The sequence below is a fragment of the Thunnus albacares genome, chromosome 24 (assembly GCF_914725855.1).
Source record: "Thunnus albacares chromosome 24, fThuAlb1.1, whole genome shotgun sequence".
NCBI lineage: Eukaryota > Metazoa > Chordata > Actinopteri > Scombriformes > Scombridae > Thunnus > Thunnus albacares.
Genome location: NC_058129.1, coordinates 2,487,255 through 2,511,864, shown reverse-complemented (window position 1 = coordinate 2,511,864; position 24,610 = coordinate 2,487,255). Strand labels below are relative to the sequence as shown.

Below are 24,610 nucleotides of genomic sequence, written 5' to 3'. Positions count from 1 at the left end.
CCTCCCTCGGAGAAACACCAGAGAGCGGGACTCCCGCGCACAGTTCTGCACAGACACGGAGGAAAACAAGAGAGAGGATCCCTACGTTAAGCGCGGCGGACGGGCGCTTGTGGAGAAAAGTGAAAAAGCTTACAGCACCTGGTATTCCCAGGCGGTCTCCCGTCCAAGTACTAACCAGGCCCGACCCTGCTTGGCTTTCGAGATCAGACGAGATCGGGCGTGTTCAGGGTGGTATGGCCGTAAGCTGTCCAAGGTACCACACATGGGCCTCTTAGGGGTGGCGCTCGTCAGACGCGCCTCCAAGGCCCAGGCGGCAGCTGCGCCGGGAGCGTTCCCATCCGTTCCTCCCTGGGAGAAACACCAGAGAGCGGGACTCCCGCGCACAGTTCTGCACAGACACGGAGGAAAACAAGAGAGAGGATCCCTACGTTAAGCGCGGCGGACGGGCGCTTGTGGAGAAAAGTGAAAAAGCTTACAGCACCTGGTATTCCCAGGCGGTCTCCCGTCCAAGTACTAACCAGGCCCGACCCTGCTTGGCTTCCGAGATCAGACGAGATCGGGCGTGTTCAGGGTGGTATGGCCGTAAGCTGTCCAAGGTACCACGCATGGGCCTCTTAGGGGTGGCGCTCGTCAGACGCGCCTCCAAGGCCCAGGCGGCAGCTGCGCCGGGAGCGTTCCCATCCGTTCCTCCCTCGGAGAAACACCAGAGAGCGGGACTCCCGCGCACAGTTCTGCACAGACACGGAGGAAAACAAGAGAGAGGATCCCTACGTTAAGCGCGGCGGACGGGCGCTTGTGGAGAAAAGTGAAAAAGCTTACAGCACCTGGTATTCCCAGGCGGTCTCCCGTCCAAGTACTAACCAGGCCCGACCCTGCTTGGCTTCCGAGATCAGACGAGATCGGGCGTGTTCAGGGTGGTATGGCCGTAAGCTGTCCAAGGTACCACGCATGGGCCTCTTAGGGGTGGCGCTCGTCAGAGGCGCCTCCAAGGCCCAGGCGGCAGCGTTCCCATCCGTTCCTCCCTCGGAGAAACACCAGAGAGCGGGACTCCCGCGCACAGTTCTGCACAGACACGGAGGAAAACAAGAGAGAGGATCCCTACGTTAAGCGCGGCGGACGGGCGCTTGTGGAGAAAAGTGAAAAAGCTTACAGCACCTGGTATTCCCAGGCGGTCTCCCGTCCAAGTACTAACCAGGCCCGACCCTGCTTGGCTTCCGAGATCAGACGAGATCGGGCGTGTTCAGGGTGGTATGGCCGTAAGCTGTCCAAGGTACCACGCATGGGCCTCTTAGGGGTGGCGCTCGTCAGACGCGCCTCCAAGGCCCAGGCGGCAGCTGCGCCGGGAGCGTTCCCATCCGTTCCTCCCTGGGAGAAACACCAGAGAGCGGGACTCCCGCGCACAGTTCTGCACAGACACGGAGGAAAACAAGAGAGAGGATCCCTACGTTAAGCGCGGCGGACGGGCGCTTGTGGAGAAAAGTGAAAAAGCTTACAGCACCTGGTATTCCCAGGCGGTCTCCCGTCCAAGTACTAACCAGGCCCGACCCTGCTTGGCTTCCGAGATCAGACGAGATCGGGCGTGTTCAGGGTGGTATGGCCGTAAGCTGTCCAAGGTACCACGCATGGGCCTCTTAGGGGTGGCGCTCGTCAGACGCGCCTCCAAGGCCCAGGCGGCAGCTGCGCCGGGAGCGTTCCCATCCGTTCCTCCCTGGGAGAAACACCAGAGAGCGGGACTCCCGCGCACAGTTCTGCACAGACACGGAGGAAAACAAGAGAGAGGATCCCTACGTTAAGCGCGGCGGACGGGCGCTTGTGGAGAAAAGTGAAAAAGCTTACAGCACCTGGTATTCCCAGGCGGTCTCCCGTCCAAGTACTAACCAGGCCCGACCCTGCTTGGCTTCCGAGATCAGACGAGATCGGGCGTGTTCAGGGTGGTATGGCCGTAAGCTGTCCAAGGTACCACGCATGGGCCTCTTAGGGGTGGCGCTCGTCAGACGCGCCTCCAAGGCCCAGGCGGCAGCTGCGCCGGGAGCGTTCCCATCCGTTCCTCCCTGGGAGAAACACCAGAGAGCGGGACTCCCGCGCACAGTTCTGCACAGACACGGAGGAAAACAAGAGAGAGGATCCCTACGTTAAGCGCGGCGGACGGGCGCTTGTGGAGAAAAGTGAAAAAGCTTACAGCACCTGGTATTCCCAGGCGGTCTCCCGTCCAAGTACTAACCAGGCCCGACCCTGCTTGGCTTCCGAGATCAGACGAGATCGGGCGTGTTCAGGGTGGTATGGCCGTAAGCTGTCCAAGGTACCACGCATGGGCCTCTTAGGGGTGGCGCTCGTCAGACGCGCCTCCAAGGCCCAGGCGGCAGCTGCGCCGGGAGCGTTCCCATCCGTTCCTCCCTCGGAGAAACACCAGAGAGCGGGACTCCCGCGCACAGTTCTGCACAGACACGGAGGAAAACAAGAGAGAGGATCCCTACGTTAAGCGCGGCGGACGGGCGCTTGTGGAGAAAAGTGAAAAAGCTTACAGCACCTGGTATTCCCAGGCGGTCTCCCGTCCAAGTACTAACCAGGCCCGACCCTGCTTGGCTTTCGAGATCAGACGAGATCGGGCGTGTTCAGGGTGGTATGGCCGTAAGCTGTCCAAGGTACCACACATGGGCCTCTTAGGGGTGGCGCTCGTCAGACGCGCCTCCAAGGCCCAGGCGGCAGCTGCGCCGGGAGCGTTCCCATCCGTTCCTCCCTGGGAGAAACACCAGAGAGCGGGACTCCCGCGCACAGTTCTGCACAGACACGGAGGAAAACAAGAGAGAGGATCCCTACGTTAAGCGCGGCGGACGGGCGCTTGTGGAGAAAAGTGAAAAAGCTTACAGCACCTGGTATTCCCAGGCGGTCTCCCGTCCAAGTACTAACCAGGCCCGACCCTGCTTGGCTTCCGAGATCAGACGAGATCGGGCGTGTTCAGGGTGGTATGGCCGTAAGCTGTCCAAGGTACCACGCATGGGCCTCTTAGGGGTGGCGCTCGTCAGACGCGCCTCCAAGGCCCAGGCGGCAGCTGCGCCGGGAGCGTTCCCATCCGTTCCTCCCTCGGAGAAACACCAGAGAGCGGGACTCCCGCGCACAGTTCTGCACAGACACGGAGGAAAACAAGAGAGAGGATCCCTACGTTAAGCGCGGCGGACGGGCGCTTGTGGAGAAAAGTGAAAAAGCTTACAGCACCTGGTATTCCCAGGCGGTCTCCCGTCCAAGTACTAACCAGGCCCGACCCTGCTTGGCTTCCGAGATCAGACGAGATCGGGCGTGTTCAGGGTGGTATGGCCGTAAGCTGTCCAAGGTACCACGCATGGGCCTCTTAAGGGTGGCGCTCGTCAGAGGCGCCTCCAAGGCCCAGGCGGCAGCGTTCCCATCCGTTCCTCCCTCGGAGAAACACCAGAGAGCGGGACTCCCGCGCACAGTTCTGCACAGACACGGAGGAAAACAAGAGAGAGGATCCCTACGTTAAGCGCGGCGGACGGGCGCTTGTGGAGAAAAGTGAAAAAGCTTACAGCACCTGGTATTCCCAGGCGGTCTCCCGTCCAAGTACTAACCAGGCCCGACCCTGCTTGGCTTCCGAGATCAGACGAGATCGGGCGTGTTCAGGGTGGTATGGCCGTAAGCTGTCCAAGGTACCACGCATGGGCCTCTTAGGGGTGGCGCTCGTCAGACGCGCCTCCAAGGCCCAGGCGGCAGCTGCGCCGGGAGCGTTCCCATCCGTTCCTCCCTGGGAGAAACACCAGAGAGCGGGACTCCCGCGCACAGTTCTGCACAGACACGGAGGAAAACAAGAGAGAGGATCCCTACGTTAAGCGCGGCGGACGGGCGCTTGTGGAGAAAAGTGAAAAAGCTTACAGCACCTGGTATTCCCAGGCGGTCTCCCGTCCAAGTACTAACCAGGCCCGACCCTGCTTGGCTTCCGAGATCAGACGAGATCGGGCGTGTTCAGGGTGGTATGGCCGTAAGCTGTCCAAGGTACCACGCATGGGCCTCTTAGGGGTGGCGCTCGTCAGACGCGCCTCCAAGGCCCAGGCGGCAGCTGCGCCGGGAGCGTTCCCATCCGTTCCTCCCTGGGAGAAACACCAGAGAGCGGGACTCCCGCGCACAGTTCTGCACAGACACGGAGGAAAACAAGAGAGAGGATCCCTACGTTAAGCGCGGCGGACGGGCGCTTGTGGAGAAAAGTGAAAAAGCTTACAGCACCTGGTATTCCCAGGCGGTCTCCCGTCCAAGTACTAACCAGGCCCGACCCTGCTTGGCTTCCGAGATCAGACGAGATCGGGCGTGTTCAGGGTGGTATGGCCGTAAGCTGTCCAAGGTACCACGCATGGGCCTCTTAGGGGTGGCGCTCGTCAGACGCGCCTCCAAGGCCCAGGCGGCAGCTGCGCCGGGAGCGTTCCCATCCGTTCCTCCCTGGGAGAAACACCAGAGAGCGGGACTCCCGCGCACAGTTCTGCACAGACACGGAGGAAAACAAGAGAGAGGATCCCTACGTTAAGCGCGGCGGACGGGCGCTTGTGGAGAAAAGTGAAAAAGCTTACAGCACCTGGTATTCCCAGGCGGTCTCCCGTCCAAGTACTAACCAGGCCCGACCCTGCTTGGCTTCCGAGATCAGACGAGATCGGGCGTGTTCAGGGTGGTATGGCCGTAAGCTGTCCAAGGTACCACGCATGGGCCTCTTAGGGGTGGCGCTCGTCAGAGGCGCCTCCAAGGCCCAGGCGGCAGCGTTCCCATCCGTTCCTCCCTCGGAGAAACACCAGAGAGCGGGACTCCCGCGCACAGTTCTGCACAGACACGGAGGAAAACAAGAGAGAGGATCCCTACGTTAAGCGCGGCGGACAGGCGCTTGTGGAGAAAAGTGAAAAAGCTTACAGCACCTGGTATTCCCAGGCGGTCTCCCGTCCAAGTACTAACCAGGCCCGACCCTGCTTGGCTTCCGAGATCAGACGAGATCGGGCGTGTTCAGGGTGGTATGGCCGTAAGCTGTCCAAGGTACCACGCATGGGCCTCTTAGGGGTGGCGCTCGTCAGACGCGCCTCCAAGGCCCAGGCGGCAGCTGCGCCGGGAGCGTTCCCATCCGTTCCTCCCTGGGAGAAACACCAGAGAGCGGGACTCCCGCGCACAGTTCTGCACAGACACGGAGGAAAACAAGAGAGAGGATCCCTACGTTAAGCGCGGCGGACGGGCGCTTGTGGAGAAAAGTGAAAAAGCTTACAGCACCTGGTATTCCCAGGCGGTCTCCCGTCCAAGTACTAACCAGGCCCGACCCTGCTTGGCTTCCGAGATCAGACGAGATCGGGCGTGTTCAGGGTGGTATGGCCGTAAGCTGTCCAAGGTACCACGCATGGGCCTCTTAGGGGTGGCGCTCGTCAGACGCGCCTCCAAGGCCCAGGCGGCAGCTGCGCCGGGAGCGTTCCCATCCGTTCCTCCCTCGGAGAAACACCAGAGAGCGGGACTCCCGCGCACAGTTCTGCACAGACACGGAGGAAAACAAGAGAGAGGATCCCTACGTTAAGCGCGGCGGACGGGCGCTTGTGGAGAAAAGTGAAAAAGCTTACAGCACCTGGTATTCCCAGGCGGTCTCCCGTCCAAGTACTAACCAGGCCCGACCCTGCTTGGCTTCCGAGATCAGACGAGATCGGGCGTGTTCAGGGTGGTATGGCCGTAAGCTGTCCAAGGTACCACGCATGGGCCTCTTAGGGGTGGCGCTCGTCAGAGGCGCCTCCAAGGCCCAGGCGGCAGCGTTCCCATCCGTTCCTCCCTCGGAGAAACACCAGAGAGCGGGACTCCCGCGCACAGTTCTGCACAGACACGGAGGAAAACAAGAGAGAGGATCCCTACGTTAAGCGCGGCGGACGGGCGCTTGTGGAGAAAAGTGAAAAAGCTTACAGCACCTGGTATTCTCAGGCGGTCTCCCGTCCAAGTACTAACCAGGCCCGACCCTGCTTGGCTTCCGAGATCAGACGAGATCGGGCGTGTTCAGGGTGGTATGGCCGTAAGCTGTCCAAGGTACCACGCATGGGCCTCTTAGGGGTGGCGCTCGTCAGACGCGCCTCCAAGGCCCAGGCGGCAGCTGCGCCGGGAGCATTCCCATCCGTTCCTCCCTGGGAGAAACACCAGAGAGCGGGACTCCCGCGCACAGTTCTGCACAGACACGGAGGAAAACAAGAGAGAGGATCCCTACGTTAAGCGCGGCGGACGGGCGCTTGTGGAGAAAAGTGAAAAAGCTTACAGCACCTGGTATTCCCAGGCGGTCTCCCGTCCAAGTACTAACCAGGCCCGACCCTGCTTGGCTTCCGAGATCAGACGAGATCGGGCGTGTTCAGGGTGGTATGGCCGTAAGCTGTCCAAGGTACCACGCATGGGCCTCTTAGGGGTGGCGCTCGTCAGACGCGCCTCCAAGGCCCAGGCGGCAGCTGCGCCGGGAGCGTTCCCATCCGTTCCTCCCTGGGAGAAACACCAGAGAGCGGGACTCCCGCGCACAGTTCTGCACAGACACGGAGGAAAACAAGAGAGAGGATCCCTACGTTAAGCGCGGCGGACGGGCGCTTGTGGAGAAAAGTGAAAAAGCTTACAGCACCTGGTATTCTCAGGCGGTCTCCCGTCCAAGTACTAACCAGGCCCGACCCTGCTTGGCTTCCGAGATCAGACGAGATCGGGCGTGTTCAGGGTGGTATGGCCGTAAGCTGTCCAAGGTACCACGCATGGGCCTCTTAGGGGTGGCGCTCGTCAGACGCGCCTCCAAGGCCCAGGCGGCAGCTGCGCCGGGAGCGTTCCCATCCGTTCCTCCCTCGGAGAAACACCAGAGAGCGGGACTCCCGCGCACAGTTCTGCACAGACACGGAGGAAAACAAGAGAGAGGATCCCTACGTTAAGCGCGGTGGACGGGCGCTTGTGGAGAAAAGTGAAAAAGCTTACAGCACCTGGTATTCCCAGGCGGTCTCCCGTCCAAGTACTAACCAGGCCCGACCCTGCTTGGCTTCCGAGATCAGACGAGATCAGGCGTGTTCAGGGTGGTATGGCCGTAAGCTGTCCAAGGTACCACGCATGGGCCTCTTAGGGGTGGCGCTCGTCAGACGCGCCTCCAAGGCCCAGGCGGCAGCTGCGCCGGGAGCGTTCCCATCCGTTCCTCCCTCGGAGAAACACCAGAGAGCGGGACTCCCGCGCACAGTTCTGCACAGACACGGAGGAAAACAAGAGAGAGGATTCCTACGTTAAGCGCGGTGGACGGGCGCTTGTGGAGAAAAGTGAAAAAGCTTACAGCACCTGGTATTCCCAGGCGGTCTCCCGTCCAAGTACTAACCAGGCCCGACCCTGCTTGGCTTCCGAGATCAGACGAGATCGGGCGTGTTCAGGGTGGTATGGCCGTAAGCTGTCCAAGGTACCACGCATGGGCCTCTTAGGGGTGGCGCTCGTCAGACGCGCCTCCAAGGCCCAGGCGGCAGCTGCGCCGGGAGCATTCCCATCCGTTCCTCCCTGGGAGAAACACCAGAGAGCGGGACTCCCGCGCACAGTTCTGCACAGACACGGAGGAAAACAAGAGAGAGGATCCCTACGTTAAGCGCGGCGGACGGGCGCTTGTGGAGAAAAGTGAAAAAGCTTACAGCACCTGGTATTCCCAGGCGGTCTCCCGTCCAAGTACTAACCAGGCCCGACCCTGCTTGGCTTCCGAGATCAGACGAGATCGGGCGTGTTCAGGGTGGTATGGCCGTAAGCTGTCCAAGGTACCACGCATGGGCCTCTTAGGGGTGGCGCTCGTCAGACGCGCCTCCAAGGCCCAGGCGGCAGCTGCGCCGGGAGCGTTCCCATCCGTTCCTCCCTGGGAGAAACACCAGAGAGCGGGACTCCCGCGCACAGTTCTGCACAGACACGGAGGAAAACAAGAGAGAGGATCCCTACGTTAAGCGCGGCGGACGGGCGCTTGTGGAGAAAAGTGAAAAAGCTTACAGCACCTGGTATTCTCAGGCGGTCTCCCGTCCAAGTACTAACCAGGCCCGACCCTGCTTGGCTTCCGAGATCAGACGAGATCGGGCGTGTTCAGGGTGGTATGGCCGTAAGCTGTCCAAGGTACCACGCATGGGCCTCTTAGGGGTGGCGCTCGTCAGACGCGCCTCCAAGGCCCAGGCGGCAGCTGCGCCGGGAGCGTTCCCATCCGTTCCTCCCTCGGAGAAACACCAGAGAGCGGGACTCCCGCGCACAGTTCTGCACAGACACGGAGGAAAACAAGAGAGAGGATCCCTACGTTAAGCGCGGTGGACGGGCGCTTGTGGAGAAAAGTGAAAAAGCTTACAGCACCTGGTATTCCCAGGCGGTCTCCCGTCCAAGTACTAACCAGGCCCGACCCTGCTTGGCTTCCGAGATCAGACGAGATCAGGCGTGTTCAGGGTGGTATGGCCGTAAGCTGTCCAAGGTACCACGCATGGGCCTCTTAGGGGTGGCGCTCGTCAGACGCGCCTCCAAGGCCCAGGCGGCAGCTGCGCCGGGAGCGTTCCCATCCGTTCCTCCCTGGGAGAAACACCAGAGAGCGGGACTCCCGCGCACAGTTCTGCACAGACACGGAGGAAAACAAGAGAGAGGATCCCTACGTTAAGCGCGGCGGACGGGCGCTTGTGGAGAAAAGTGAAAAAGCTTACAGCACCTGGTATTCCCAGGCGGTCTCCCGTCCAAGTACTAACCAGGCCCGACCCTGCTTGGCTTCCGAGATCAGACGAGATCGGGCGTGTTCAGGGTGGTATGGCCGTAAGCTGTCCAAGGTACCACGCATGGGCCTCTTAGGGGTGGCGCTCGTCAGACGCGCCTCCAAGGCCCAGGCGGCAGCTGCGCCGGGAGCGTTCCCATCCGTTCCTCCCTGGGAGAAACACCAGAGAGCGGGACTCCCGCGCACAGTTCTGCACAGACACGGAGGAAAACAAGAGAGAGGATCCCTACGTTAAGCGCGGCGGACGGGCGCTTGTGGAGAAAAGTGAAAAAGCTTACAGCACCTGGTATTCTCAGGCGGTCTCCCGTCCAAGTACTAACCAGGCCCGACCCTGCTTGGCTTCCGAGATCAGACGAGATCGGGCGTGTTCAGGGTGGTATGGCCGTAAGCTGTCCAAGGTACCACGCATGGGCCTCTTAGGGGTGGCGCTCGTCAGACGCGCCTCCAAGGCCCAGGCGGCAGCTGCGCCGGGAGCGTTCCCATCCGTTCCTCCCTCGGAGAAACACCAGAGAGCGGGACTCCCGCGCACAGTTCTGCACAGACACGGAGGAAAACAAGAGAGAGGATCCCTACGTTAAGCGCGGCGGACGGGCGCTTGTGGAGAAAAGTGAAAAAGCTTACAGCACCTGGTATTCCCAGGCGGTCTCCCGTCCAAGTACTAACCAGGCCCGACCCTGCTTGGCTTCCGAGATCAGACGAGATCGGGCGTGTTCAGGGTGGTATGGCCGTAAGCTGTCCAAGGTACCACGCATGGGCCTCTTAGGGGTGGCGCTCGTCAGACGCGCCTCCAAGGCCCAGGCGGCAGCTGCGCCGGGAGCGTTCCCATCCGTTCCTCCCGCGGAGAAACACCAGGGAGCGGGACTCCCGCACACAGTTCTGCACAGACACGGAGGAAAACAAGAGAGAGGATCCCTACGTTAAGCGCGGCGGACGGGCGCTTGTGGAGAAAAGTGAAAAAGCTTACAGCACCTGGTATTCCCAGGCGGTCTCCCGTCCAAGTACTAACCAGGCCCGACCCTGCTTGGCTTCCGAGATCAGACGAGATCGGGCGTGTTCAGGGTGGTATGGCCGTAAGCTGTCCAAGGTACCACGCATGGGCCTCTTAGGGGTGGCGCTCGTCAGACGCGCCTCCAAGGCCCAGGCGGCAGCTGCGCCGGGAGCGTTCCCATCCGTTCCTCCCTGGGAGAAACACCAGAGAGCGGGACTCCCGCGCACAGTTCTGCACAGACACGGAGGAAAACAAGAGAGAGGATCCCTACGTTAAGCGCGGCGGACGGGCGCTTGTGGAGAAAAGTGAAAAAGCTTACAGCACCTGGTATTCCCAGGCGGTCTCCCGTCCAAGTACTAACCAGGCCCGACCCTGCTTGGCTTCCGAGATCAGACGAGATCGGGCGTGTTCAGGGTGGTATGGCCGTAAGCTGTCCAAGGTACCACGCATGGGCCTCTTAGGGGTGGCGCTCGTCAGACGCGCCTCCAAGGCCCAGGCGGCAGCTGCGCCGGGAGCGTTCCCATCCGTTCCTCCCTCGGAGAAACACCAGAGAGCGGGACTCCCGCGCACAGTTCTGCACAGACACGGAGGAAAACAAGAGAGAGGATTCCTACGTTAAGCGCGGCGGACGGGCGCTTGTGGAGAAAAGTGAAAAAGCTTACAGCACCTGGTATTCCCAGGCGGTCTCCCGTCCAAGTACTAACCAGGCCCGACCCTGCTTGGCTTCCGAGATCAGACGAGATCGGGCGTGTTCAGGGTGGTATGGCCGTAAGCTGTCCAAGGTACCACGCATGGGCCTCTTAGGGGTGGCGCTCGTCAGACGCGCCTCCAAGGCCCAGGCGGCAGCTGCGCCGGGAGCGTTCCCATCCGTTCCTCCCTGGGAGAAACACCAGAGAGCGGGACTCCCGCGCACAGTTCTGCACAGACACGGAGGAAAACAAGAGAGAGGATCCCTACGTTAAGCGCGGCGGACGGGCGCTTGTGGAGAAAAGTGAAAAAGCTTACAGCACCTGGTATTCCCAGGCGGTCTCCCGTCCAAGTACTAACCAGGCCCGACCCTGCTTGGCTTCCGAGATCAGACGAGATCGGGCGTGTTCAGGGTGGTATGGCCGTAAGCTGTCCAAGGTACCACGCATGGGCCTCTTAGGGGTGGCGCTCGTCAGACGCGCCTCCAAGGCCCAGGCGGCAGCTGCGCCGGGAGCGTTCCCATCCGTTCCTCCCTCGGAGAAACACCAGGGAGCGGGACTCCCGCACACAGTTCTGCACAGACACGGAGGAAAACAAGAGAGAGGATCCCTACGTTAAGCGCGGCGGACGGGCGCTTGTGGAGAAAAGTGAAAAAGCTTACAGCACCTGGTATTCCCAGGCGGTCTCCCGTCCAAGTACTAACCAGGCCCGACCCTGCTTGGCTTCCGAGATCAGACGAGATCGGGCGTGTTCAGGGTGGTATGGCCGTAAGCTGTCCAAGGTACCACGCATGGGCCTCTTAGGGGTGGCGCTCGTCAGACGCGCCTCCAAGGCCCAGGCGGCAGCTGCGCCGGGAGCGTTCCCATCCGTTCCTCCCTCGGAGAAACACCAGAGAGCGGGACTCCCGCGCACAGTTCTGCACAGACACGGAGGAAAACAAGAGAGAGGATCCCTACGTTAAGCGCGGCGGACGGGCGCTTGTGGAGAAAAGTGAAAAAGCTTACAGCACCTGGTATTCCCAGGCGGTCTCCCGTCCAAGTACTAACCAGGCCCGACCCTGCTTGGCTTCCGAGATCAGACGAGATCGGGCGTGTTCAGGGTGGTATGGCCGTAAGCTGTCCAAGGTACCACGCATGGGCCTCTTAGGGGTGGCGCTCGTCAGACGCGCCTCCAAGGCCCAGGCGGCAGCTGCGCCGGGAGCGTTCCCATCCGTTCCTCCCTCGGAGAAACACCAGAGAGCGGGACTCCCGCGCACAGTTCTGCACAGACACGGAGGAAAACAAGAGAGAGGATCCCTACGTTAAGCGCGGCGGACGGGCGCTTGTGGAGAAAAGTGAAAAAGCTTACAGCACCTGGTATTCCCAGGCGGTCTCCCGTCCAAGTACTAACCGTGCCCGACCCTGCTTGGCTTCCGAGATCAGACGAGATCGGGCGTGTTCAGGGTGGTATGGCCGTAAGCTGTCCAAAGTACCACGCATGGGCCTCTTAGGGGTGGCGCTCGTCAGACGCGCCTCCAAGGCCCAGGCGGCAGCTGCGCCGGGAGCGTTCCCATCCGTTCCTCCCTGGGAGAAACACCAGAGAGCGGGACTCCCGCGCACAGTTCTGCACAGACACGGAGGAAAACAAGAGAGAGGATCCCTACGTTAAGCGCGGCGGACGGGCGCTTGTGGAGAAAAGTGAAAAAGCTTACAGCACCTGGTATTCTCAGGCGGTTTCCCGTCCAAGTACTGACCAGGCCCGACCCTGCTTGGCTTCCGAGATCAGACGAGATCGGGCGTGTTCAGGGTGGTATGGCCGTAAGCTGTCCAAGGTACCACGCATGGGCCTCTTAGGGGTGGCGCTCGTCAGACGCGCCTCCAAGGCCCAGGCGGCAGCTGCGCCGGGAGCGTTCCCATCCGTTCCTCCCTGGGAGAAACACCAGAGAGCGGGACTCCCGCGCACAGTTCTGCACAGACACGGAGGAAAACAAGAGAGAGGATCCCTACGTTAAGCGCGGCGGACGGGCGCTTGTGGAGAAAAGTGAAAAAGCTTACAGCACCTGGTATTCCCAGGCGGTCTCCCGTCCAAGTACTAACCAGGCCCGACCCTGCTTGGCTTCCGAGATCAGACGAGATCGGGCGTGTTCAGGGTGGTATGGCCGTAAGCTGTCCAAGGTACCACGCATGGGCCTCTTAGGGGTGGCGCTCGTCAGACGCGCCTCCAAGGCCCAGGCGGCAGCTGCGCCGGGAGCGTTCCCATCCGTTCCTCCCTCGGAGAAACACCAGAGAGCGGGACTCCCGCGCACAGTTCTGCACAGACACGGAGGAAAACAAGAGAGAGGATCCCTACGTTGAGCGCTGCGGACGGGCGCTTGTGGAGAAAAGTGAAAAAGCTTACAGCACCTGGTATTCCCAGGCGGTCTCCCGTCCAAGTACTAACCAGGCCCGACCCTGCTTGGCTTCCGAGATCAGACGAGATCGGGCGTGTTCAGGGTGGTATGGCCGTAAGCTGTCCAAGGTACCACGCATGGGCCTCTTAGGGGTGGCGCTCGTCAGACGCGCCTCCAAGGCCCAGGCGGCAGCTGCGCCGGGAGCGTTCCCATCCGTTCCTCCCTCGGAGAAACACCAGGGAGCGGGACTCCCGCGCACAGTTCTGCACAGACACGGAGGAAAACAAGAGAGAGGATCCCTACGTTAAGCGCGGCGGACGGGCGCTTGTGGAGAAAAGTGAAAAAGCTTACAGCACCTGGTATTCCCAGGCGGTCTCCCGTCCAAGTACTAACCAGGCCCGACCCTGCTTGGCTTCCGAGATCAGACGAGATCGGGCGTGTTCAGGGTGGTATGGCCGTAAGCTGTCCAAGGTACCACGCATGGGCCTCTTAGGGGTGGCGCTCGTCAGACGCGCCTCCAAGGCCCAGGCGGCAGCTGCGCCGGGAGCGTTACCATCCGTTCCTCCCTCGGAGAAACACCAGAGAGCGGGACTCCCGCGCACAGTTCTGCACAGACACGGAGGAAAACAAGAGAGAGGATCCCTACGTTAAGCGCGGCGGACGGGCGCTTGTGGAGAAAAGTGAAAAAGCTTACAGCACCTGGTATTCCCAGGCGGTCTCCCGTCCAAGTACTAACCAGGCCCGACCCTGCTTGGCTTCCGAGATCAGACGAGATCGGGCGTGTTCAGGGTGGTATGGCCGTAAGCTGTCCAAGGTACCACGCATGGGCCTCTTAGGGGTGGCGCTCGTCAGACGCGCCTCCAAGGCCCAGGCGGCAGCTGCGCCGGGAGCGTTCCCATCCGTTCCTCCCTCGGAGAAACACCAGAGAGCGGGACTCCCGCGCACAGTTCTGCACAGACACGGAGGAAAACAAGAGAGAGGATCCCTACGTTAAGCGCGGCGGACGGGCGCTTGTGGAGAAAAGTGAAAAAGCTTACAGCACCTGGTATTCCCAGGCGGTCTCCCGTCCAAGTACTAACCAGGCCCGACCCTGCTTGGCTTCCGAGATCAGACGAGATCGGGCGTGTTCAGGGTGGTATGGCCGTAAGCTGTCCAAGGTACCACGCATGGGCCTCTTAGGGGTGGCGCTCGTCAGACGCGCCTCCAAGGCCCAGGCGGCAGCTGCGCCGGGAGCGTTCCCATCCGTTCCTCCCTCGGAGAAACACCAGAGAGCGGGACTCCCGCGCACAGTTCTGCACAGACACGGAGGAAAACAAGAGAGAGGATCCCTACGTTAAGCGCGGCGGACGGGCGCTTGTGGAGAAAAGTGAAAAAGCTTACAGCACCTGGTATTCCCAGGCGGTCTCCCGTCCAAGTACTAACCAGGCCCGACCCTGCTTGGCTTCCGAGATCAGACGAGATCGGGCGTGTTCAGGGTGGTATGGCCGTAAGCTGTCCAAAGTACCACGCATGGGCCTCTTAGGGGTGGCGCTCGTCAGACGCGCCTCCAAGGCCCAGGCGGCAGCTGCGCCGGGAGCGTTCCCATCCGTTCCTCCCTGGGAGAAACACCAGAGAGCGGGACTCCCGCGCACAGTTCTGCACAGACACGGAGGAAAACAAGAGAGAGGATCCCTACGTTAAGCGCGGCGGACGGGCGCTTGTGGAGAAAAGTGAAAAAGCTTACAGCACCTGGTATTCTCAGGCGGTCTCCCGTCCAAGTACTGACCAGGCCCGACCCTGCTTGGCTTCCGAGATCAGACGAGATCGGGCGTGTTCAGGGTGGTATGGCCGTAAGCTGTCCAAGGTACCACGCATGGGCCTCTTAGGGGTGGCGCTCGTCAGACGCGCCTCCAAGGCCCAGGCGGCAGCTGCGCCGGGAGCGTTCCCATCCGTTCCTCCCTCGGAGAAACACCAGAGAGCGGGACTCCCGCGCACAGTTCTGCACAGACACGGAGGAAAACAAGAGAGAGGATCCCTACGTTAAGCGCGGCAGACGGGCGCTTGTGGAGAAAAGTGAAAAAGCTTACAGCACCTGGTATTCCCAGGCGGTCTCCCGTCCAAGTACTAACCAGGCCCGACCCTGCTTGGCTTCCGAGATCAGACGAGATCGGGCGTGTTCAGGGTGGTATGGCCGTAAGCTGTCCAAGGTACCACGCATGGGCCTCTTAGGGGTGGCGCTCGTCAGACGCGCCTCCAAGGCCCAGGCGGCAGCTGCGCCGGGAGCGTTCCCATCCGTTCCTCCCTCGGAGAAACACCAGAGAGCGGGACTCCCGCGCACAGTTCTGCACAGACACGGAGGAAAACAAGAGAGAGGATCCCTACGTTGAGCGCTGCGGACGGGCGCTTGTGGAGAAAAGTGAAAAAGCTTACAGCACCTGGTATTCCCAGGCGGTCTCCCGTCCAAGTACTAACCAGGCCCGACCCTGCTTGGCTTCCGAGATCAGACGAGATCGGGCGTGTTCAGGGTGGTATGGCCGTAAGCTGTCCAAGGTACCACGCATGGGCCTCTTAGGGGTGGCGCTCGTCAGACGCGCCTCCAAGGCCCAGGCGGCAGCTGCGCCGGGAGCGTTCCCATCCGTTCCTCCCTCGGAGAAACACCAGAGAGCGGGACTCCCGCGCACAGTTCTGCACAGACACGGAGGAAAACAAGAGAGAGGATCCCTACGTTAAGCGCGGCGGACGGGCGCTTGTGGAGAAAAGTGAAAAAGCTTACAGCACCTGGTATTCCCAGGCGGTCTCCCGTCCAAGTACTAACCAGGCCCGACCCTGCTTGGCTTCCGAGATCAGACGAGATCGGGCGTGTTCAGGGTGGTATGGCCGTAAGCTGTCCAAGGTACCACGCATGGGCCTCTTAGGGGTGGCGCTCGTCAGACGCGCCTCCAAGGCCCAGGCGGCAGCGTTCCCATCCGTTCCTCCCTGGGAGAAACACCAGAGAGCGGGACTCCCGCGCACAGTTCTGCACAGACACGGAGGAAAACAAGAGAGAGGATCCCTACGTTAAGCGCGGCGGACGGGCGCTTGTGGAGAAAAGTGAAAAAGCTTACAGCACCTGGTATTCCCAGGCGGTCTCCCGTCCAAGTACTAACCAGGCCCGACCCTGCTTGGCTTCCGAGATCAGACGAGATCGGGCGTGTTCAGGGTGGTATGGCCGTAAGCTGTCCAAGGTACCACGCATGGGCCTCTTAGGGGTGGCGCTCGTCAGACGCGCCTCCAAGGCCCAGGCGGCAGCTGCGCCGGGAGCGTTCCCATCCGTTCCTCCCTCGGAGAAACACCAGAGAGCGGGACTCCCGCGCACAGTTCTGCACAGACACGGAGGAAAACAAGAGAGAGGATCCCTACGTTAAGCGCGGCGGACGGGCGCTTGTGGAGAAAAGTGAAAAAGCTTACAGCACCTGGTATTCCCAGGCGGTCTCCCGTCCAAGTACTAACCAGGCCCGACCCTGCTTGGCTTCCGAGATCAGACGAGATCGGGCGTGTTCAGGGTGGTATGGCCGTAAGCTGTCCAAGGTACCACGCATGGGCCTCTTAGGGGTGGCGCTCGTCAGACGCGCCTCCAAGGCCCAGGCGGCAGCTGCGCCGGGAGCGTTCCCATCCGTTCCTCCCTCGGAGAAACACCAGAGAGCGGGACTCCCGCGCACAGTTCTGCACAGACACGGAGGAAAACAAGAGAGAGGATCCCTACGTTAAGCGCGGCGGACGGGCGCTTGTGGAGAAAAGTGAAAAAGCTTACAGCACCTGGTATTCCCAGGCGGTCTCCCGTCCAAGTACTAACCAGGCCCGACCCTGCTTGGCTTCCGAGATCAGACGAGATCGGGCGTGTTCAGGGTGGTATGGCCGTAAGCTGTCCAAGGTACCACGCATGGGCCTCTTAGGGGTGGCGCTCGTCAGACGCGCCTCCAAGGCCCAGGCGGCAGCGTTCCCATCCGTTCCTCCCTCGGAGAAACACCAGAGAGCGGGACTCCCGCGCACAGTTCTGCACAGACACGGAGGAAAACAAGAGAGAGGATCCCTACGTTAAGCGCGGCGGACGGGCGCTTGTGGAGAAAAGTGAAAAAGCTTACAGCACCTGGTATTCCCAGGCGGTCTCCCGTCCAAGTACTAACCAGGCCCGACCCTGCTTGGCTTCCGAGATCAGACGAGATCGGGCGTGTTCAGGGTGGTATGGCCGTAAGCTGTCCAAGGTACCACGCATGGGCCTCTTAGGGGTGGCGCTCGTCAGACGCGCCTCCAAGGCCCAGGCGGCAGCTGCGCCGGGAGCGTTCCCATCCGTTCCTCCCTCGGAGAAACACCAGAGAGCGGGACTCCCGCGCACAGTTCTGCACAGACACGGAGGAAAACAAGAGAGAGGATCCCTACGTTAAGCGCGGCGGACGGGCGCTTGTGGAGAAAAGTGAAAAAGCTTACAGCACCTGGTATTCCCAGGCGGTCTCCCGTCCAAGTACTAACCAGGCCCGACCCTGCTTGGCTTCCGAGATCAGACGAGATCGGGCGTGTTCAGGGTGGTATGGCCGTAAGCTGTCCAAGGTACCACGCATGGGCCTCTTAGGGGTGGCGCTCGTCAGACGCGCCTCCAAGGCCCAGGCGGCAGCTGCGCCGGGAGCGTTCCCATCCGTTCCTCCCTGGGAGAAACACCAGAGAGCGGGACTCCCGCGCACAGTTCTGCACAGACACGGAGGAAAACAAGAGAGAGGATCCCTACGTTAAGCGCGGCGGACGGGCGCTTGTGGAGAAAAGTGAAAAAGCTTACAGCACCTGGTATTCCCAGGCGGTCTCCCGTCCAAGTACTAACCAGGCCCGACCCTGCTTGGCTTCCGAGATCAGACGAGATCGGGCGTGTTCAGGGTGGTATGGCCGTAAGCTGTCCAAGGTACCACGCATGGGCCTCTTAGGGGTGGCGCTCGTCAGACGCGCCTCCAAGGCCCAGGCGGCAGCTGCGCCGGGAGCGTTCCCATCCGTTCCTCCCTCGGAGAAACACCAGAGAGCGGGACTCCCGCGCACAGTTCTGCACAGACACGGAGGAAAACAAGAGAGAGGATCCCTACGTTAAGCGCGGCGGACGGGCGCTTGTGGAGAAAAGTGAAAAAGCTTACAGCACCTGGTATTCCCAGGCGGTCTCCCGTCCAAGTACTAACCAGGCCCGACCCTGCTTGGCTTCCGAGATCAGACGAGATCGGGCGTGTTCAGGGTGGTATGGCCGTAAGCTGTCCAAGGTACCACGCATGGGCCTCTTAGGGGTGGCGCTCGTCAGACGCGCCTCCAAGGCCCAGGCGGCAGCTGCGCCGGGAGCGTTCCCATCCGTTCCTCCCTCGGAGAAACACCAGAGAGCGGGACTCCCGCGCACAGTTCTGCACAGACACGGAGGAAAACAAGAGAGAGGATCCCTACGTTAAGCGCGGCGGACGGGCGCTTGTGGAGAAAAGTGAAAAAGCTTACAGCACCTGGTATTCCCAGGCGGTCTCCCGTCCAAGTACTAACCAGGCCCGACCCTGCTTGGCTTCCGAGATCAGACGAGATCGGGCGTGTTCAGGGTGGTATGGCCGTAAGCTGTCCAAGGTACCACGCATGGGCCTCTTAGGGGTGGCGCTCGTCAGACGCGCCTCCAAGGCCCAGGCGGCAGCTGCGCCGGGAGCGTTCCCATCCGTTCCTCCCTCGGAGAAACACCAGAGAGCGGGACTCCCGCGCACAGTTCTGCACAGACACGGAGGAAAACAAGAGAGAGGATCCCTACGTTAAGCGCGGCGGACGGGCGCTTGTGGAGAAAAGTGAAAAAGCTTACAGCACCTGGTATTCCCAGGCGGTCTCCCGTCCAAGTACTAACCAGGCCCGACCCTGCTTGGCTTCCGAGATCAGACGAGATCGGGCGTGTTCAGGGTGGTATGGCCGTAAGCTGTCCAAGGTACCACGCATGGGCCTCTTAGGGGTGGCGCTCGTCAGACGCGCCTCCAAGGCCCAGGCGGCAGCGTTCCCATCCGTTCCTCCCTCGGAGAAACACCAGAGAGCGGGACTCCCGCGCACAGTTCTGCACAGACACGGAGGAAAACAAGAGAGAGGATCCCTACATTAAGCGCGGCGGACGGGCGCTTGTGGAGAAAAGTGAAAAAGCTTACAGCACCTGGTATTCCCAGGCGGTCTCCCGTCCAAGTACTAACCAGGCCCGACCCTGCTTGGCTTCCGAGATCAGACGAGATCGGGCGTGTTCAGGGTGGTATGGCCGTAAGCTGTCCAAGGTACCACGCATGGGCCTCTTAGGGGTGGCGCTCGTCAGACGCGCCTCCAAGGCCCAGGCGGCAGCTGCGCCGGGAGCGTTCCCATCCGTTCCTCCCTCGGAGAAACACCAGAGAGCGGGACTCCCGCGCACAGTTCTGCACAGACACGGAGGAAAACAAGAGAGAGGATCCCTACGTTAAGCGCGGCGGACGGGCGCTTGTGGAGAAAAGTGAAAAAGCTTACAGCACCTGGTATTCCCAGGCGGTCTCCCGTCCAAGTACTAACCAGGCCCGACCCTGCTTGGCTTCCGAGATCAGACGAGATCGGGCGTGTTCAGGGTGGTATGGCCGTAAGCTGTCCAAGGTACCACGCATGGGCCTCTTAGGGGTGGCGCTCGTCAGACGCGCCTCCAAGGCCCAGGCGGCAGCTGCGCCGGGAGCGTTCCCATCCGTTCCTCCCTCGGAGAAACACCAGAGAGCGGGACTCCCGCGCACAGTTCTGCACAGACACGGAGGAAAACAAGAGAGAGGATCCCTACGTTAAGCGCGGCGGACGGGCGCTTGTGGAGAAAAGTGAAAAAGCTTACAGCACCTGGTATTCCCAGGCGGTCTCCCGTCCAAGTACTAACCAGGCCCGACCCTGCTTGGCTTCCGAGATCAGACGAGATCGGGCGTGTTCAGGGTGGTATGGCCGTAAGCTGTCCAAGGTACCACGCATGGGCCTCTTAGGGGTGGCGCTCGTCAGACGCGCCTCCAAGGCCCAGGCGGCAGCTGCGCCGGGAGCGTTCCCATCCGTTCCTCCCTCGGAGAAACACCAGAGAGCGGGACTCCCGCGCACAGTTCTGCACAGACACGGAGGAAAACAAGAGAGAGGATCCCTACGTTAAGCGCGGCGGACGGGCGCTTGTGGAGAAAAGTGAAAAAGCTTACAGCACCTGGTATTCCCAGGCGGTCTCCCGTCCAAGTACTAACCAGGCCCGACCCTGCTTGGCTTCCGAGATCAGACGAGATCGGGCGTGTTCAGGGTGGTATGGCCGTAAGCTGTCCAAGGTACCACGCATGGGCCTCTTAGGGGTGGCGCTCGTCAGACGCGCCTCCAAGGCCCAGGCGGCAGCGTTCCCATCCGTTCCTCCCTCGGAGAAACACCAGAGAGCGGGACTCCCGCGCACAGTTCTGCACAGACACGGAGGAAAACAAGAGAGAGGATCCCTACGTTAAGCGCGGCGGACGGGCGCTTGTGGAGAAAAGTGAAAAAGCTTACAGCACCTGGTATTCCCAGGCGGTCTCCCGTCCAAGTACTAACCAGGCCCGACCCTGCTTGGCTTCCGAGATCAGACGAGATCGGGCGTGTTCAGGGTGGTATGGCCGTAAGCTGTCCAAGGTACCACGCATGGGCCTCTTAGGGGTGGCGCTCGTCAGACGCGCCTCCAAGGCCCAGGCGGCAGCTGCGCCGGGAGCGTTCCCATCCGTTCCTCCCTCGGAGAAACACCAGAGAGCGGGACTCCCGCGCACAGTTCTGCACAGACACGGAGGAAAACAAGAGAGAGGATCCCTACGTTAAGCGCGGCGGACGGGCGCTTGTGGAGAAAAGTGAAAAAGCTTACAGCACCTGGTATTCCCAGGCGGTCTCCCGTCCAAGTACTAACCAGGCCCGACCCTGCTTGGCTTCCGAGATCAGACGAGATCGGGCGTGTTCAGGGTGGTATGGCCGTAAGCTATCCAAGGTACCACGCATGGGCCTCTTAGGGGTGGCGCTCGTCAGACGCGCCTCCAAGGCCCAGGCGGCAGCTGCGCCGGGAGCGTTCCCATCCGTTCCTCCCTCGGAGAAACACCAGAGAGCGGGACTCCCGCGCACAGTTCTGCACAGACACGGAGGAAAACAAGAGAGAGGATCCCTACGTTAAGCGCGGCGGACGGGCGCTTGTGGAGAAAAGTGAAAAAGCTTACAGCACCTGGTATTCCCAGGCGGTCTCCCGTCCAAGTACTAACCAGGCCCGACCCTGCTTGGCTTCCGAGATCAGACGAGATCGGGCGTGTTCAGGGTGGTATGGCCGTAAGCTGTCCAAGGTACCACGCATGGGCCTCTTAGGGGTGGCGCTCGTCAGACGCGCCTCCAAGGCCCAGGCGGCAGCGTTCCCATCCGTTCCTCCCTCGGAGAAACACCAGAGAGCGGGACTCCCGCGCACAGTTCTGCACAGACACGGAGGAAAACAAGAGAGAGGATCCCTACGTTAGGCGCGGCGGACGGGCGCTTGTGGAGAAAAGTGAAAAAGCTTACAGCACCTGGTATTCCCAGGCGGTCTCCCGTCCAAGTACTAACCAGGCCCGACCCTGCTTGGCTTCCGAGATCAGACGAGATCGGGCGTGTTCAGGGTGGTATGGCCGTAAGCTGTCCAAGGTACCACGCATGGGCCTCTTAGGGGTGGCGCTCGTCAGACGCGCCTCCAAGGCCCAGGCGGCAGCTGCGCCGGGAGCGTTCCCATCCGTTCCTCCCTCGGAGAAACACCAGAGAGCGGGACTCCCGCGCACAGTTCTGCACAGACACGGAGGAAAACAAGAGAGAGGATCCCTACGTTAAGCACGGCGGACGGGCGCTTGTGGAGAAAAGTGAAAAAGCTTACAGCACCTGGTATTCCCAGGCGGTCTCCCGTCCAAGTACTAACCAGGCCCGACCCTGCTTGGCTTCCGAGATCAGACGAGATCGGGCGTGTTCAGGGTGGTATGGCCGTAAGCTGTCCAAGGTACCACGCATGGGCCTCTTAGGGGTGGCGCTCGTCAGACGCGCCTCCAAGGCCCAGGCGGCAGCTGCGCCGGGAGCGTTCCCATCCGTTCCTCCCTCGGAGAAACACCAGAGAGCGGGACTCCCGCGCACAGTTCTGCACAGACACGGAGGAAAACAAGAGAGAGGATCCCTACGTTAAGCGCGGCGGACGGGCGCTTGTGGAGAAAAGTGAAAAAGCTTACGGCACCTGGTATTCCCAGGCGGTCTCCCGTCCAAGTACTAACCAGGCCCGACCCTGCTTGGCTTCCGAGATCAGACGAGATCGGGCGTGTTCAGGGTGGTATGGCCGTAAGCTGTCCAAGGTACCACGCATGGGCCTCTTAGGGGTGGCGCTCGTCAGACGTGCCTCCAAGGCCCAGGCGGCAGCGTTCCCATCCGTTCCTCCCTCGGAGAAACACCAGAGAGCGGGACTCCCGCGCACAGTTCTGCACAGACACGGAGGAAAACAAGAGAGAGGATCCCTACGTTAGGCGCGGCGGACGGGCGCTTGTGGAGAAAAGTGAAAAAGCTTACAGCACCTGGTATTCCCAGGCGGTCTCCCGTCCAAGTACTAACCAGGCCCGACCCTGCTTGGCTTCCGAGATCAGACGAGATCGGGCGTGTTCAGGGTGGTATGGCCGTAAGCTGTCCAAGGTATCACGCATGGGCCTCTTAGGGGTGGCGCTCGTCAGACGCGCCTCCAAGGCCCAGGCGGCAGCGTTCCCATCCGTTCCTCCCTCGGAGAAACACCAGAGAGCGGGACTCCCGCGCACAGTTCTGCACAGACACGGAGGAAAACAAGAGAGAGGATCCCTACGTTAAGCGCGGCGGACAGGCGCTTGTGGAGAAAAGTGAAAAAGCTTACAGCACCTGGTATTCCCAGTCGGTCTCCCGTCCAAGTACTAACCAGGCCCGACCCTGCTTGGCTTCCGAGATCAGACGAGATCGGGCGTGTTCAGGGTGGTATGGCCGTAAGCTGTCCAAGGTACCACGCATGGGCCTCTTAGGGGTGGCGCTCGTCAGACGCGCCTCCAAGGCCCAGGCGGCAGCGTTCCCATCCGTTCCTCCCTCGGAAAAACACCAGAGAGCGGGACTCCCGCGCACAGTTCTGCACAGACACGGAGGAAAACAAGAGAGAGGATCCCTACGTTAGGCGCGGCGGACGGGCGCTTGTGGAGAAAAGTGAAAAAGCTTACAGCACCTGGTATTCCCAGGCGGTCTCCCGTCCAAGTACTAACCAGGCCCGACCCTGCTTGGCTTCCGAGATCAGACGAGATCGGGCGTGTTCAGGGTGGTATGGCCGTAAGCTGTCCAAGGTACCACGCATGGGCCTCTTAGGGGTGGCGCTCGTCAGACGCGCCTCCAAGGCCCAGGCGGCAGCGTTCCCATCCGTTCCTCCCTCGGAGAAACACCAGAGAGCGGGACTCCCGCGCACAGTTCTGCACAGACACGGAGGAAAACAAGAGAGAGGATCCCTACGTTAAACGCGGCGGACAGGCGCTTGTGGAGAAAAGTGAAAAAGCTTACAGCACCTGGTATTCCCAGTCGGTCTCCCGTCCAAGTACTAACCAGGCCCGACCCTGCTTGGCTTCCGAGATCAGACGAGATCGGGCGTGTTCAGGGTGGTATGGCCGTAAGCTGTCCAAGGTACCACGCATGGGCCTCTTAGGGGTGGCGCTCGTCAGACGCGCCTCCAAGGCCCAGGCGGCAGCGTTCCCATCCGTTCCTCCCTCGGAGAAACACCAGAGAGCGGGACTCCCGCGCACAGTTCTGCACAGACACGGAGGAAAACAAGAGAGAGGATCCCTACGTTAAGCGCGGCGGACGGGCGCTTGTGGAGAAAAGTGAAAAAGCTTACAGCACCTGGTATTCCCAGGCGGTCTCCCGTCCAAGTACTAACCAGGCCCGACCCTGCTTGGCTTCCGAGATCAGACGAGATCGGGCGTGTTCAGGGTGGTATGGCCGTAAGCTGTCCAAGGTACCACGCATGGGCCTCTTAGGGGTGGCGCTCGTCAGACGCGCCTCCAAGGCCCAGGCGGCAGCTGCGCCGGGAGCGTTCCCATCCGTTCCTCCCTCGGAGAAACACCAGAGAGCGGGACTCCCGCGCACAGTTCTGCACAGACACGGAGGAAAACAAGAGAGAGGATCCCTACGTTAAGCGCGGCGGACGGGCGCTTGTGGAGAAAAGTGAAAAAGCTTACGGCACCTGGTATTCCCAGGCGGTCTCCCGTCCAAGTACTAACCAGGCCCGACCCTGCTTGGCTTCCGAGATCAGACGAGATCGGGCGTGTTCAGGGTGGTATGGCCGTAAGCTGTCCAAGGTACCACGCATGGGCCTCTTAGGGGTGGCGCTCGTCAGACGCGCCTCCAAGGCCCAGGCGGCAGCGTTCCCATCCGTTCCTCCCTCGGAGAAACACCAGAGAGCGGGACTCCCGCGCACAGTTCTGCACAGACACGGAGGAAAACAAGAGAGAGGATCCCTAAGTTAGGCGCGGCGGACGGGCGCTTGTGGAGAAAAGTGAAAAAGCTTACAGCACCTGGTATTCCCAGGCGGTCTCCCGTCCAAGTACTAACCAGGCCCGACCCTGCTTGGCTTCCGAGATCAGACGAGATCGGGCGTGTTCAGGGTGGTATGGCCGTAAGCTGTCCAAGGTACCACGCATGGGCCTCTTAGGGGTGGCGCTCGTCAGACGCGCCTCCAAGGCCCAGGCGGCAGCTGCGCCGGGAGCGTTCCCATCCGTTCCTCCCTGGGAGAAACACCAGAGAGCGGGACTCCCGCGCACAGTTCTGCACAGACACGGAGGAAAACAAGAGAGAGGATCCCTACGTTAAGCAC

The 24,610-nt window shown here is 61.2% G+C and overlaps 72 non-coding genes across 72 annotated transcripts; all 72 read right to left on the bottom strand.

Moving 5' to 3' along the window:
• Positions 1–126: 126 nt before the first annotated feature.
• LOC122977914 lies at positions 127–245 on the bottom strand. Its single transcript, XR_006402128.1, has one exon. It is a non-coding gene; the product is annotated as a 5S ribosomal RNA (ribosomal RNA).
• A 224-nt stretch (positions 246–469) lies between these two features.
• Positions 470–588, bottom strand: LOC122978337. The gene has a single exon (XR_006402502.1). It is a non-coding gene; the product is annotated as a 5S ribosomal RNA (ribosomal RNA).
• A 224-nt stretch (positions 589–812) lies between these two features.
• Positions 813–931, bottom strand: LOC122978336. The gene has a single exon (XR_006402501.1). It is a non-coding gene; the product is annotated as a 5S ribosomal RNA (ribosomal RNA).
• A 212-nt stretch (positions 932–1,143) lies between these two features.
• Positions 1,144–1,262, bottom strand: LOC122978334. The gene has a single exon (XR_006402499.1). It is a non-coding gene; the product is annotated as a 5S ribosomal RNA (ribosomal RNA).
• Positions 1,263–1,486: 224 nt separating this feature from the next.
• LOC122978333 lies at positions 1,487–1,605 on the bottom strand. The gene has a single exon (XR_006402498.1). It is a non-coding gene; the product is annotated as a 5S ribosomal RNA (ribosomal RNA).
• Positions 1,606–1,829: 224 nt separating this feature from the next.
• Positions 1,830–1,948, bottom strand: LOC122978332. Its single transcript, XR_006402497.1, has one exon. It is a non-coding gene; the product is annotated as a 5S ribosomal RNA (ribosomal RNA).
• A 224-nt stretch (positions 1,949–2,172) lies between these two features.
• On the bottom strand, positions 2,173–2,291 carry LOC122978331. The gene has a single exon (XR_006402496.1). It is a non-coding gene; the product is annotated as a 5S ribosomal RNA (ribosomal RNA).
• A 224-nt stretch (positions 2,292–2,515) lies between these two features.
• On the bottom strand, positions 2,516–2,634 carry LOC122977913. Its single transcript, XR_006402127.1, has one exon. It is a non-coding gene; the product is annotated as a 5S ribosomal RNA (ribosomal RNA).
• Positions 2,635–2,858: 224 nt separating this feature from the next.
• LOC122978330 lies at positions 2,859–2,977 on the bottom strand. Its single transcript, XR_006402495.1, has one exon. It is a non-coding gene; the product is annotated as a 5S ribosomal RNA (ribosomal RNA).
• Positions 2,978–3,201: 224 nt separating this feature from the next.
• Positions 3,202–3,320, bottom strand: LOC122978329. Its single transcript, XR_006402494.1, has one exon. It is a non-coding gene; the product is annotated as a 5S ribosomal RNA (ribosomal RNA).
• A 212-nt stretch (positions 3,321–3,532) lies between these two features.
• On the bottom strand, positions 3,533–3,651 carry LOC122978328. The gene has a single exon (XR_006402493.1). It is a non-coding gene; the product is annotated as a 5S ribosomal RNA (ribosomal RNA).
• A 224-nt stretch (positions 3,652–3,875) lies between these two features.
• On the bottom strand, positions 3,876–3,994 carry LOC122978327. Its single transcript, XR_006402492.1, has one exon. It is a non-coding gene; the product is annotated as a 5S ribosomal RNA (ribosomal RNA).
• Positions 3,995–4,218: 224 nt separating this feature from the next.
• LOC122978326 lies at positions 4,219–4,337 on the bottom strand. Its single transcript, XR_006402491.1, has one exon. It is a non-coding gene; the product is annotated as a 5S ribosomal RNA (ribosomal RNA).
• A 224-nt stretch (positions 4,338–4,561) lies between these two features.
• On the bottom strand, positions 4,562–4,680 carry LOC122978325. The gene has a single exon (XR_006402490.1). It is a non-coding gene; the product is annotated as a 5S ribosomal RNA (ribosomal RNA).
• A 212-nt stretch (positions 4,681–4,892) lies between these two features.
• Positions 4,893–5,011, bottom strand: LOC122978323. The gene has a single exon (XR_006402488.1). It is a non-coding gene; the product is annotated as a 5S ribosomal RNA (ribosomal RNA).
• Positions 5,012–5,235: 224 nt separating this feature from the next.
• On the bottom strand, positions 5,236–5,354 carry LOC122978322. The gene has a single exon (XR_006402487.1). It is a non-coding gene; the product is annotated as a 5S ribosomal RNA (ribosomal RNA).
• Positions 5,355–5,578: 224 nt separating this feature from the next.
• LOC122978321 lies at positions 5,579–5,697 on the bottom strand. The gene has a single exon (XR_006402486.1). It is a non-coding gene; the product is annotated as a 5S ribosomal RNA (ribosomal RNA).
• Positions 5,698–5,909: 212 nt separating this feature from the next.
• LOC122977768 lies at positions 5,910–6,028 on the bottom strand. The gene has a single exon (XR_006401985.1). It is a non-coding gene; the product is annotated as a 5S ribosomal RNA (ribosomal RNA).
• Positions 6,029–6,252: 224 nt separating this feature from the next.
• On the bottom strand, positions 6,253–6,371 carry LOC122978320. Its single transcript, XR_006402485.1, has one exon. It is a non-coding gene; the product is annotated as a 5S ribosomal RNA (ribosomal RNA).
• A 224-nt stretch (positions 6,372–6,595) lies between these two features.
• On the bottom strand, positions 6,596–6,714 carry LOC122977767. The gene has a single exon (XR_006401984.1). It is a non-coding gene; the product is annotated as a 5S ribosomal RNA (ribosomal RNA).
• Positions 6,715–6,938: 224 nt separating this feature from the next.
• Positions 6,939–7,057, bottom strand: LOC122977880. Its single transcript, XR_006402094.1, has one exon. It is a non-coding gene; the product is annotated as a 5S ribosomal RNA (ribosomal RNA).
• A 224-nt stretch (positions 7,058–7,281) lies between these two features.
• LOC122978319 lies at positions 7,282–7,400 on the bottom strand. The gene has a single exon (XR_006402484.1). It is a non-coding gene; the product is annotated as a 5S ribosomal RNA (ribosomal RNA).
• A 224-nt stretch (positions 7,401–7,624) lies between these two features.
• On the bottom strand, positions 7,625–7,743 carry LOC122978318. The gene has a single exon (XR_006402483.1). It is a non-coding gene; the product is annotated as a 5S ribosomal RNA (ribosomal RNA).
• Positions 7,744–7,967: 224 nt separating this feature from the next.
• Positions 7,968–8,086, bottom strand: LOC122977766. The gene has a single exon (XR_006401983.1). It is a non-coding gene; the product is annotated as a 5S ribosomal RNA (ribosomal RNA).
• A 224-nt stretch (positions 8,087–8,310) lies between these two features.
• On the bottom strand, positions 8,311–8,429 carry LOC122977879. The gene has a single exon (XR_006402093.1). It is a non-coding gene; the product is annotated as a 5S ribosomal RNA (ribosomal RNA).
• A 224-nt stretch (positions 8,430–8,653) lies between these two features.
• On the bottom strand, positions 8,654–8,772 carry LOC122978317. Its single transcript, XR_006402482.1, has one exon. It is a non-coding gene; the product is annotated as a 5S ribosomal RNA (ribosomal RNA).
• Positions 8,773–8,996: 224 nt separating this feature from the next.
• LOC122977765 lies at positions 8,997–9,115 on the bottom strand. Its single transcript, XR_006401982.1, has one exon. It is a non-coding gene; the product is annotated as a 5S ribosomal RNA (ribosomal RNA).
• A 224-nt stretch (positions 9,116–9,339) lies between these two features.
• Positions 9,340–9,458, bottom strand: LOC122978316. Its single transcript, XR_006402481.1, has one exon. It is a non-coding gene; the product is annotated as a 5S ribosomal RNA (ribosomal RNA).
• A 224-nt stretch (positions 9,459–9,682) lies between these two features.
• On the bottom strand, positions 9,683–9,801 carry LOC122978315. The gene has a single exon (XR_006402480.1). It is a non-coding gene; the product is annotated as a 5S ribosomal RNA (ribosomal RNA).
• A 224-nt stretch (positions 9,802–10,025) lies between these two features.
• On the bottom strand, positions 10,026–10,144 carry LOC122978314. Its single transcript, XR_006402479.1, has one exon. It is a non-coding gene; the product is annotated as a 5S ribosomal RNA (ribosomal RNA).
• A 224-nt stretch (positions 10,145–10,368) lies between these two features.
• LOC122978311 lies at positions 10,369–10,487 on the bottom strand. The gene has a single exon (XR_006402477.1). It is a non-coding gene; the product is annotated as a 5S ribosomal RNA (ribosomal RNA).
• A 224-nt stretch (positions 10,488–10,711) lies between these two features.
• On the bottom strand, positions 10,712–10,830 carry LOC122978310. Its single transcript, XR_006402476.1, has one exon. It is a non-coding gene; the product is annotated as a 5S ribosomal RNA (ribosomal RNA).
• A 224-nt stretch (positions 10,831–11,054) lies between these two features.
• On the bottom strand, positions 11,055–11,173 carry LOC122978309. Its single transcript, XR_006402475.1, has one exon. It is a non-coding gene; the product is annotated as a 5S ribosomal RNA (ribosomal RNA).
• A 224-nt stretch (positions 11,174–11,397) lies between these two features.
• On the bottom strand, positions 11,398–11,516 carry LOC122978308. Its single transcript, XR_006402474.1, has one exon. It is a non-coding gene; the product is annotated as a 5S ribosomal RNA (ribosomal RNA).
• A 224-nt stretch (positions 11,517–11,740) lies between these two features.
• Positions 11,741–11,859, bottom strand: LOC122978075. Its single transcript, XR_006402284.1, has one exon. It is a non-coding gene; the product is annotated as a 5S ribosomal RNA (ribosomal RNA).
• A 224-nt stretch (positions 11,860–12,083) lies between these two features.
• LOC122978039 lies at positions 12,084–12,202 on the bottom strand. The gene has a single exon (XR_006402249.1). It is a non-coding gene; the product is annotated as a 5S ribosomal RNA (ribosomal RNA).
• A 224-nt stretch (positions 12,203–12,426) lies between these two features.
• LOC122978307 lies at positions 12,427–12,545 on the bottom strand. The gene has a single exon (XR_006402473.1). It is a non-coding gene; the product is annotated as a 5S ribosomal RNA (ribosomal RNA).
• A 224-nt stretch (positions 12,546–12,769) lies between these two features.
• LOC122978306 lies at positions 12,770–12,888 on the bottom strand. Its single transcript, XR_006402472.1, has one exon. It is a non-coding gene; the product is annotated as a 5S ribosomal RNA (ribosomal RNA).
• A 224-nt stretch (positions 12,889–13,112) lies between these two features.
• Positions 13,113–13,231, bottom strand: LOC122978305. Its single transcript, XR_006402471.1, has one exon. It is a non-coding gene; the product is annotated as a 5S ribosomal RNA (ribosomal RNA).
• A 224-nt stretch (positions 13,232–13,455) lies between these two features.
• LOC122978304 lies at positions 13,456–13,574 on the bottom strand. Its single transcript, XR_006402470.1, has one exon. It is a non-coding gene; the product is annotated as a 5S ribosomal RNA (ribosomal RNA).
• Positions 13,575–13,798: 224 nt separating this feature from the next.
• Positions 13,799–13,917, bottom strand: LOC122978303. Its single transcript, XR_006402469.1, has one exon. It is a non-coding gene; the product is annotated as a 5S ribosomal RNA (ribosomal RNA).
• Positions 13,918–14,141: 224 nt separating this feature from the next.
• LOC122978302 lies at positions 14,142–14,260 on the bottom strand. The gene has a single exon (XR_006402468.1). It is a non-coding gene; the product is annotated as a 5S ribosomal RNA (ribosomal RNA).
• Positions 14,261–14,484: 224 nt separating this feature from the next.
• On the bottom strand, positions 14,485–14,603 carry LOC122977895. Its single transcript, XR_006402109.1, has one exon. It is a non-coding gene; the product is annotated as a 5S ribosomal RNA (ribosomal RNA).
• A 224-nt stretch (positions 14,604–14,827) lies between these two features.
• On the bottom strand, positions 14,828–14,946 carry LOC122978300. The gene has a single exon (XR_006402466.1). It is a non-coding gene; the product is annotated as a 5S ribosomal RNA (ribosomal RNA).
• A 224-nt stretch (positions 14,947–15,170) lies between these two features.
• LOC122978299 lies at positions 15,171–15,289 on the bottom strand. Its single transcript, XR_006402465.1, has one exon. It is a non-coding gene; the product is annotated as a 5S ribosomal RNA (ribosomal RNA).
• A 224-nt stretch (positions 15,290–15,513) lies between these two features.
• Positions 15,514–15,632, bottom strand: LOC122978298. The gene has a single exon (XR_006402464.1). It is a non-coding gene; the product is annotated as a 5S ribosomal RNA (ribosomal RNA).
• Positions 15,633–15,844: 212 nt separating this feature from the next.
• Positions 15,845–15,963, bottom strand: LOC122978297. Its single transcript, XR_006402463.1, has one exon. It is a non-coding gene; the product is annotated as a 5S ribosomal RNA (ribosomal RNA).
• A 224-nt stretch (positions 15,964–16,187) lies between these two features.
• On the bottom strand, positions 16,188–16,306 carry LOC122978296. The gene has a single exon (XR_006402462.1). It is a non-coding gene; the product is annotated as a 5S ribosomal RNA (ribosomal RNA).
• A 224-nt stretch (positions 16,307–16,530) lies between these two features.
• Positions 16,531–16,649, bottom strand: LOC122978295. Its single transcript, XR_006402461.1, has one exon. It is a non-coding gene; the product is annotated as a 5S ribosomal RNA (ribosomal RNA).
• Positions 16,650–16,861: 212 nt separating this feature from the next.
• Positions 16,862–16,980, bottom strand: LOC122978294. The gene has a single exon (XR_006402460.1). It is a non-coding gene; the product is annotated as a 5S ribosomal RNA (ribosomal RNA).
• Positions 16,981–17,204: 224 nt separating this feature from the next.
• LOC122978293 lies at positions 17,205–17,323 on the bottom strand. The gene has a single exon (XR_006402459.1). It is a non-coding gene; the product is annotated as a 5S ribosomal RNA (ribosomal RNA).
• Positions 17,324–17,547: 224 nt separating this feature from the next.
• LOC122978292 lies at positions 17,548–17,666 on the bottom strand. The gene has a single exon (XR_006402458.1). It is a non-coding gene; the product is annotated as a 5S ribosomal RNA (ribosomal RNA).
• A 224-nt stretch (positions 17,667–17,890) lies between these two features.
• LOC122978291 lies at positions 17,891–18,009 on the bottom strand. The gene has a single exon (XR_006402457.1). It is a non-coding gene; the product is annotated as a 5S ribosomal RNA (ribosomal RNA).
• A 224-nt stretch (positions 18,010–18,233) lies between these two features.
• LOC122978289 lies at positions 18,234–18,352 on the bottom strand. The gene has a single exon (XR_006402455.1). It is a non-coding gene; the product is annotated as a 5S ribosomal RNA (ribosomal RNA).
• A 224-nt stretch (positions 18,353–18,576) lies between these two features.
• Positions 18,577–18,695, bottom strand: LOC122978288. Its single transcript, XR_006402454.1, has one exon. It is a non-coding gene; the product is annotated as a 5S ribosomal RNA (ribosomal RNA).
• Positions 18,696–18,907: 212 nt separating this feature from the next.
• Positions 18,908–19,026, bottom strand: LOC122978287. Its single transcript, XR_006402453.1, has one exon. It is a non-coding gene; the product is annotated as a 5S ribosomal RNA (ribosomal RNA).
• Positions 19,027–19,250: 224 nt separating this feature from the next.
• LOC122978285 lies at positions 19,251–19,369 on the bottom strand. The gene has a single exon (XR_006402452.1). It is a non-coding gene; the product is annotated as a 5S ribosomal RNA (ribosomal RNA).
• A 224-nt stretch (positions 19,370–19,593) lies between these two features.
• Positions 19,594–19,712, bottom strand: LOC122978284. Its single transcript, XR_006402451.1, has one exon. It is a non-coding gene; the product is annotated as a 5S ribosomal RNA (ribosomal RNA).
• A 224-nt stretch (positions 19,713–19,936) lies between these two features.
• LOC122978282 lies at positions 19,937–20,055 on the bottom strand. Its single transcript, XR_006402449.1, has one exon. It is a non-coding gene; the product is annotated as a 5S ribosomal RNA (ribosomal RNA).
• A 212-nt stretch (positions 20,056–20,267) lies between these two features.
• Positions 20,268–20,386, bottom strand: LOC122978281. Its single transcript, XR_006402448.1, has one exon. It is a non-coding gene; the product is annotated as a 5S ribosomal RNA (ribosomal RNA).
• Positions 20,387–20,610: 224 nt separating this feature from the next.
• On the bottom strand, positions 20,611–20,729 carry LOC122978280. Its single transcript, XR_006402447.1, has one exon. It is a non-coding gene; the product is annotated as a 5S ribosomal RNA (ribosomal RNA).
• A 224-nt stretch (positions 20,730–20,953) lies between these two features.
• On the bottom strand, positions 20,954–21,072 carry LOC122978279. Its single transcript, XR_006402446.1, has one exon. It is a non-coding gene; the product is annotated as a 5S ribosomal RNA (ribosomal RNA).
• A 212-nt stretch (positions 21,073–21,284) lies between these two features.
• LOC122978278 lies at positions 21,285–21,403 on the bottom strand. The gene has a single exon (XR_006402445.1). It is a non-coding gene; the product is annotated as a 5S ribosomal RNA (ribosomal RNA).
• A 224-nt stretch (positions 21,404–21,627) lies between these two features.
• On the bottom strand, positions 21,628–21,746 carry LOC122978276. The gene has a single exon (XR_006402443.1). It is a non-coding gene; the product is annotated as a 5S ribosomal RNA (ribosomal RNA).
• A 224-nt stretch (positions 21,747–21,970) lies between these two features.
• Positions 21,971–22,089, bottom strand: LOC122976837. The gene has a single exon (XR_006401096.1). It is a non-coding gene; the product is annotated as a 5S ribosomal RNA (ribosomal RNA).
• A 212-nt stretch (positions 22,090–22,301) lies between these two features.
• On the bottom strand, positions 22,302–22,420 carry LOC122978275. The gene has a single exon (XR_006402442.1). It is a non-coding gene; the product is annotated as a 5S ribosomal RNA (ribosomal RNA).
• A 212-nt stretch (positions 22,421–22,632) lies between these two features.
• On the bottom strand, positions 22,633–22,751 carry LOC122977851. The gene has a single exon (XR_006402066.1). It is a non-coding gene; the product is annotated as a 5S ribosomal RNA (ribosomal RNA).
• A 212-nt stretch (positions 22,752–22,963) lies between these two features.
• Positions 22,964–23,082, bottom strand: LOC122978274. The gene has a single exon (XR_006402441.1). It is a non-coding gene; the product is annotated as a 5S ribosomal RNA (ribosomal RNA).
• A 212-nt stretch (positions 23,083–23,294) lies between these two features.
• LOC122977850 lies at positions 23,295–23,413 on the bottom strand. Its single transcript, XR_006402065.1, has one exon. It is a non-coding gene; the product is annotated as a 5S ribosomal RNA (ribosomal RNA).
• A 212-nt stretch (positions 23,414–23,625) lies between these two features.
• On the bottom strand, positions 23,626–23,744 carry LOC122978273. Its single transcript, XR_006402440.1, has one exon. It is a non-coding gene; the product is annotated as a 5S ribosomal RNA (ribosomal RNA).
• A 224-nt stretch (positions 23,745–23,968) lies between these two features.
• LOC122976826 lies at positions 23,969–24,087 on the bottom strand. The gene has a single exon (XR_006401085.1). It is a non-coding gene; the product is annotated as a 5S ribosomal RNA (ribosomal RNA).
• Positions 24,088–24,299: 212 nt separating this feature from the next.
• Positions 24,300–24,418, bottom strand: LOC122978272. The gene has a single exon (XR_006402439.1). It is a non-coding gene; the product is annotated as a 5S ribosomal RNA (ribosomal RNA).
• Positions 24,419–24,610: the final 192 nt, after the last annotated feature.